An 8,668-nucleotide genomic window follows, 5' to 3' on the forward strand; every position below is an offset into this window, starting at 1 on the left:
ACCTTTTATAACAATAAAGATTGAACTCCGTTAATAATTATAATTCTATGAAAAATTTAATAATTTTCATTATAATTTTATGAAAAAATTAATACAACTCCAATGCAATTAAATCTAGAAACATTTTCTAACAATAAAGATTAAACTCAATAGATTGAAAGATTCAAAAACCTTTTCTAACAATAAAGATTAAACTCGGTTAATAATTATAATTCTATGAAAAATTTAATAATTTTCATTATAATTTTATGAAAAAATTAATAGTTTTCAATGAGATACAACTATTTAACAAGCAAAAAATGAACCGTAATGAAAGAAATTCCTTGCTTAGGTTAGGGTTTCATTTGAATGTCCTAAGATCTAAGAGCTTACTTTACTTTGATCCAAGGGTGTGGATTTAATGCACATATAACTAGTGATATAGTAATTTTATGTCTACTTAATCTATCTTAGTAGTGAAGTTTATACATGGTAGGGTCCCTAATCACATAACTACTTCATTCTTAACTTATGTTGTTAATATTAAAAATGTAGTATAATAACTATTATGTTAAGGTAAAAATGTTAAATTGAAAATGGGTTGATTTATTTTTATTAAACTAAAATATAGAATAATAAATTACTTTACAATTAAAAATGAAAAACTTGATAAATAAAATTAACATTAAATTTATAAGTTATGTAGGCCTTAAAAAGTTTAGTCTTATCTCTAAAAAATGTTTACTATTCATAATCAAATATTTTTTAACTTCAAAAAAGATTTTTTTTGCTTGATTTTTATTGGTGGTAGTATTTTTCTTTCTTTAAATTTTTTTAATTTATTTTAAGTATAGGTGCACATTTGTTAACATTATAATTAACAAAAATTATTTTTGTTGCAAACAATTGGCTAATATCGTTTTGCCTAGGCAGGTTTTTCTCGAAACAACGCATAATCTATGCATTATTCACGATGCCACTCCTCCTTAGCAGGCAAAGTAAGAACGTCAATAGAAAATCCACCACATTTCAATTTTCAGACAAGAAAATAATATCTTATTAAGGTTTATTATTGTTTAAGTTTTTAAATTATAAATTTTATTTAATTTTTTAGTATATAAATAATAATTTGAAAATTTTAATGTTATAATTAGATGTACTTTATTTGAATATAGAGTATAAATTGATTATTAAATTTTATAAGTTGATTATTAGTAGTGCTTACTTTAAAATATATATTTTAAAATTATTATTTAAAAAAAAAATCATATCTATTTCAAAATTATAACAATTTTTTTAAACAAATTATGATTCTTAAAATTAATAAATAATTTGAATTTTCAAGGATTAGAAAATACAATTTTATAAATAAATAAAATACATATTAAACATTTTTTTACAAAAATATTATTTAAAATATATAAATATTTTTATAGTAAATTTTGCATTTTATATTTTACTTTTCAATTGAAATTTTGTATTTTATTTATTTATTTATATTAAAAATTTAGTATAATTATTTGTTATAATGACTTTACTTTTTATTACTTAATTAGTTATTAATAAAATTTAATTGAACCAATTACAAACAAATATTTCTTTTTCAAATATTTCTTTTGTTTATTTAAATATTTTTATTTTTCTAAAATATATATGTAAAATTTTTATGTTAGAATATATAAAAAGAATTTTCTTTTTACTGATTTAATTAATTATTAATAAAATTTAATTGAACCAATCACAAACAAATATTTCTTTTTCAAATATTTCTTTTGTTTCTTTAAATATTTTTATTTTTCTAAAATATATATGTAAAATTTTAGATAACATTATTAAAAATTCATAGAATATGTGTAACTGTTCTACTCATTGTTGATGCATTAGATTATAGAAAGATTGAAAAACTCAAGAGGAAAATAAAAATTAATTTTTCAACACAAATTTCTTAAAATAATATAATATTTTTTTTTATCTCTATATTTATGACATTTCAAATTATATAAATAAATCTAATTATAAATTATAAATTATAAATTTTCAACTCTTTTTCATTATTCTCTATAAATACTAACATGGAAATATTGTAATAACTGTTCAACTAAAAATCATATTTATATTAAAAAATATTTCTTATTAATATTATGTAATTGTAATTGATAATTTCATCTATATATTAATTTGTTAATAACCAATTGAAATTGACATATTTGTTATTTATATAATATATATTATATGTTAATAAATTTATTATATAATTATATTTATTATTTATTATTGAGATATATTCTTAATTATTAAATATTAAATTAATGAATAATTAATTAGATTTATTTATTTTATTTTATTGTTAATATTAAATCAACTCTATAATAATTAACTAGATTTATTTAGTTATGATTAATGCTAATTTTCTTATATTTTTATATTAATATATAAAATTTATATTCACAATTATTCTACTATATCAATATTATAAGGCAAGTACTAGCCACTATGTGGCATTTGTTTAAAACATAGCCTCGCCTATAGTTCAGTCAGTAACTAATAATAATGTGAGACATATCTAATAAAATGTCTCATATGAAATAGCGTGAGTGTGTTAATGTTAACTTTTAACTTTTAGCTTAAATTTGTCAACCATTCACATGTCAAAAATAGTAATATTAATTATAATTTTAATATATTTAAAATAAACACCATATAAAACAAACAACCCTCATCAAAATTATAAGTTTTAGATAAATATATAAATATAAAATAAATAAATAAGATATTTTAAAATAATCTACCATTTCATAATTACAATATTCTTTTAACAAAATATATTTTATAGTAAGAATTATTACTAGGCGGGAATTTTGACTATTGTGATGTCATTTCAGCTGGCTCCGCACGTTAGGGTTTCAACGAAAGGGCATTCCCTTACCATTTACTCTCCTGATCTAGGGCTGGCAAGCTGGGCTTCTATGGTGAGGGGCGAAGGAAATAGATTTTGGAAGGAGTCTATGCTGACTGGAGGCAAGAATGGTTGTTATGGAAGGCGAAATTGACAGGTTTTGGATCTATATGATGGCAGTATGTCCAATCGGCATCGAATGGGGGTTCATCGCCATTCACGACCCTTTGCAGTGTTTGAATGGTCAATGGTGTTAATCTTAGAGGATCTGGTTAATACTAAGAGGGGGGGTGAATCATTATTAACAACAAATTCAAATTTGAAACTCAACCTTGTAAAACTTTTACCAAATCAAACAATAACCAACAAAAAAGTCATTTACCAGTACCAATATGTGTTGATAATCATTTGCTAAACTGATTTATCAAGTCTACACATTAAGTGTTCATTAACCATGTATTAACTAAAAATAAAGCATAACAGCACATAAAAACATTCACCATATGAACACCATGTTTTTCACGTGGAAACCCAAATAGGGAAAAACCACGGTGGGAATTGGTACCCACAAGAATTTTGCACTCTTTCAGAATGCACCCTATTAGGAACCTAGCCCAATTAGAAGCTTACAAAGATGCCCTGTTAGGAGAAGACCTTGTTAGGAGTCGCCCGGTTAAGGGATTTAGATGATGAGCCCTGTTAGGAGCTTTGACTTGTTAGGATCAACCTTGCAAGTGGATTTAGAACTCAAATGTTGAGCCATCCTGTTAGGGGATTTACAATGTAAGGCATGTTAGGACCTACCCAATTAAGGGACTTTGACTGCTGCAACTGTTAGGGAACAATAATGAATGATCTGGGTATAGCACTTAGCTGCTTGCTTGATCAAATCCAATTCTACTCCAAATCTGCAACACTCTGACAGATTTCTCACACTCTAGTTCGGCTTCACTCTCTTCTCAAAACCACCGACACAACAAACATCAACTATACCGACATAAATATCTCTTACAACATTGTCGCTTACTAAACCCTAGATACATCAAGAATTTACAATACAAATCATCACAGATCATATCAAATCATCATACAGATCATTACAACATTTTACAGGATAATATCAACCATTGAGTGAGCGTAACTCATCACAACAACTAGATCTGATACAAAGTCAAACCCTTAGAACACTCTACTAAGCGCTTCGTTGATTCCCAAGAAATTCCATCTTCAAACGCACCAAAACATCAACTCATCCATCTACGCGGGTGGTGCCACATTACCTCCAATATTTTAACTTGATGTAGATCACCGCCAAACCAAAAATCATTACCAGTTAAGAGAATTCTTTACCGGTTCTAAAACCCTTCTTAAACCCTAGCAAAAATACAACAGAAATCATAAACATGACTTCCTGTGACCAAAACATGATGCAGTTTCAGTCAGATACATATTACAATGATACAAACTCACATTCCAAACCGCAACACTTCAATCATCACCAATCGCCAAATCTAATCAAAATATTTCCTCATTTACTGGTTAAGGTCCTAATTCCCGGTTTCATGATTCTTTACCGATTAGCTCTTTCTGGTAGACCAAAAAGACTAAGATAACAAAATACAACATAGTAAACATCAGTTGCCATCAATGACAACATAAATAACTGATCAAAGTTATCCAATCAAGCAATCTCAATCTCTTCATCACAACTCAACTATATCATCACCAACAATCCTATACCGATTCAGCCAACATTCTCCATTTGCATCATCAGTTATGCCAATCATGCCAACATTCTCCCCCTTTGGCATTGATGGCAACACCAACATATTCAACTGAAATCATGTTGCTCAGTTCAAGAACTTCTCTACAACTCTTCACTCTTCCGGTATCATATCTTCTGTTGGTTTTGATTCATCTTCATTTCTTCTCAACTATCTGTTACACATCTTCTCCTCATCTTAGGCTAATATATATCTTCTCCCCAATCATATTTCTTCTCCCCCTTTGACAACAATGCCAAAGGTGCATAAGCATCATCAGTCATCAAATCTATTGTTGTTATCTTCAACATCTCTGCAAATCTCATCTAAACTACTCCCCTTGCGGAGTAGCCACCATTTCATCAATCCATAGTGAAAATTTTTCAATAAGCATACTGGATTGATGCATCTCCCGCATCCTAGTTTTTCTTGTGTAGGGGTCTAACCCCTTATTTACCTCTGAGGTACTCAAAGGTAGTCTTCGGCAATGGGTTTGTAAATATGTCTGTTAAATGCTCTTTGACTTTCACATACTCCATTATGACTTGCTTCTCCTATACTCTCTCCCTTAGAAAGTGATATTTCAATTCTATGTTTTTGTTCTTGCATGTAACACGACATTTTTTGAAATATTAATTACACTACTGTTAAATCACAATAAATAGTTATCGGTTTAGACATATCAAATTTAAAACCTTCTAACACATGTCTCATCCAGATTGTCTGCATGCAATTCATTGATGTTGCAACATACTCAGCCTCAGTCGTTGATTGTGATACACAAGTTTGCTTTTTACTTGTCCAAGCAACCAATCTGCCTCCAAGAATAAAGCTCCACCCGTAGTGCTTTTCTGGTCATCAACATTGTCTGCCCAATCTGCATCAATAAACACATTCAAAGAAAAATCTCCTTTATAAGGATATCATAAACCATAATCTATTGTGCCTTTCAAGTACCGGAATATCCTTTTCACCACTACCAAGTGAGTCTCCTTGGGATCTTTCTAAAATATAGCAACTAAACCAACAACATATGCAATATCAAGCCTACTGTGAACAACATAATGCAACTTACCAATCATTGACTTGTATTCTTTCTCATCAACAAAGGGTGAATCATCCTGTTTTGACAATTTACAACTTGTCACCATCAGAGTACCAACCGGTTTACAATCTTCCATGTCAAATGTTTTCAACACTTCCTTTACATACTTATTCTGACAGATAAATATTCCACCATCCAATTGCTGGACCTACAACCCAATGAAAAATTTAATCTCACCAATAAGAGACATCTCAAATTCTTTCTTCATCTCCTTAGCAAAAGCCATACATAAATCATCATCACCTCCAAAAATTATATCACCCACAAATAATTCAGCTATCAACACTTTGTCTCCATCAGTCTTAAGATATATGTTATTATCTTCACTGGTACGCTGGAATCCTATCTTGATCAAGTGGGCATGCAATCTTTCATACCATGCTCTCAGTGCCTGCTTCAATCCATAAAGTGCCTTATGTAACTTGCAAACCATATCTTTATCCTCAGACAAAGCAAATCCATCTAATTGTTCTATGTACACTTCTTCCTCAAGGATTCCACTAACAAAAATAGATTTAGCATCCATTTGGTAGACCTTAAAGCCTTTAAATCCATCATAAGCAAGCAACATTCTTACACCTTCCAATCTTGCCACCAGTGCAGAGGTTTCTCCATAGTCTTCTCCTTCTTCTTGTGCATAGCCTTTGCATACTAACATTGCTTTATTCCTCACAACTTTGCCTTCTTCATTCAACTTATTTCTAAAGACCCATTTAGTACCAATCACATTCTTGTCTTCCAATCTAGGAACAAGTGATCATGTCTTGTTCTTCTCTATATGATTCAATTCCTCATTCATAGCATTAATCCAATCATCATCCTTAAATGCCTCTCTTACTATTTTTAACTCAATAGTTGAAATCAGACAGGAGTTATCTCTGATTTTCCTTCTTGTTTGTACACCAACATTTTTATCTCCAATAATTTGGTCTTTTGAATGATTTCGTCTGACATATCTTGGTATTACTTGTTCTGATGTTGTGCCTTCTATTTCATGTTCTTCATCTTCTTCATCGCTTTCTTCATTTACCAGTTGAGCACCTATTTCTGCATTGTTCTATTCATCATCCTTCTGCACTTCCAGTTCTATAAACACAAGTTTTTCTTCATCTTTCTCAGGTTCAAATTTGTTGGTCTCATCAAGTTTATCAGAGAGTTCATCAATTTTAACATTTACACTCTCAATGATCTTCTTAGTTCTCTTGTTATAACATTTGAAAGCCTTACTCTTTGTAGAGTAACCAAGAAATAAACCTTCATCACACTTAGCATCAAATTTTCTAGTGAAATCATCATGTTTAATGAAACATTTACTCCCAAAAAATTTTAAATAACTTACATTAGGAGTCTTGCCATGTCATAATTCATAAGGTGTTTTGTTGTTACCTCTCTTGACAAGTACCCAGTTCAAAGTGTAAACAACAGTGCTAACTGCTTCTCTCCAAAACATTTTCAGTATTTCACCTTGAATCAACATGGTTCTAGCTGCTTCAACAATTGTTCTAGTAATTCTCTTTGCTATCCCATTCTGTTGTGGAGTTCTAGGACTTGGCATCTGTCTCTTAATTCCTTGTTCATCACAAAACTTCACAAACTCATCAGAAGTAAATTCTCCTCCCCAATCAGATCTCAAACATTTCAAATTCTTCTTGGTTTCTTTCTCAACTAAATCTTTAAATGCTTTCAATGTATTGAATGCCTCAAACTTTTCTCTTAGAAAAGTTACCCACATCATCTTGGAAAAATCATCATTGAAAATCATGAAATGTCTATCACCATAATAGCTCTTAGTTCTCATAGGACTACAAAGATCGGTATGAGCCAAATCAAGGATATTCTCTATAGAGAAAGACTTACTCTTAAAAGATACAGAAGTCATCTTACCCATCTAACAGTCCTTACATAACACATTATCTAGTTTAACAAGCTAGGACAAACCTCTCACAATACTTGATTTACTAACCTTTATCAAATCGTCAAAATTCAAATGACAAAATCTCTTGTGTCATAACTTGTTGTCTTCAATCTTTGCCACCAAACAATTATTCACATTAGTATTCAGATGAAAAACATTACCTCTTGTCTATTTTCCAGTAGCAATCAATTCTCCATTATTTCCAAGAATCCTACACACTCCACTCTTAAATTCAAGAAGATATCCCTTATCATTTAATTGACCAACACTCAAAAGGTTATGTTTTAATCCATCAACCCAAAAGACATCATCTGCATTACTTTTTCCATTTAGTGAAATAGATCCTTTACCTTTAACCATGCAGTGTGAGTTGTTACCAAACCTTACTATACCTCCATCAAATTCTTCAAGGGATAAGAACTTGTTTTTATCACCGGTCATGTGGTGTGAGAAACCATTATCTATTATCCATTCATCATTGCTATCCATGTGAGACATCAATGCCTTTTCATCAGTCAGATTTTCCTTCACAACAACAAACACTATCTCCTCATTTTCATCTTCTTCTGATTCTTCATCAGTCACACCTTCATCTACCGCAACATAGCATTGCTTCTTTCCTTTACCTTTAAATTTCCTGAACTTTTCCTTTTTATCATCGTTAGGACAATTAGCAGCTATGTGTCCAATTTTATTGCAAGATAAACACTTCAAGGGTAATTTACCTTTTATACTTGTCAATGCCTCTAGGAAATATTTTAGCCAATAGTGCCTCAAGTTCCATTAGATGATCTTCATCATCACCATCACCTCTGCTACCGCCATGACTAGACCTACAATCATGATTATGACACATATGTTAGGTCCTGGAGGCAACTGAGAAGAAGGGGGGGGTGGGTGGGTGAATCAGTTGTCAAATAAATTCAAACCAAAACAACTTAACCAACTTATTGCTTAATACAGGTAAACCAGTCTTTTATACCGGTAGATAGTTTTATCAAGTTAATTGC

The sequence above is a fragment of the Cryptomeria japonica genome, chromosome 1 (assembly GCF_030272615.1).
Source record: "Cryptomeria japonica chromosome 1, Sugi_1.0, whole genome shotgun sequence".
Classification (NCBI taxonomy): domain Eukaryota; kingdom Viridiplantae; phylum Streptophyta; class Pinopsida; order Cupressales; family Cupressaceae; genus Cryptomeria; species Cryptomeria japonica.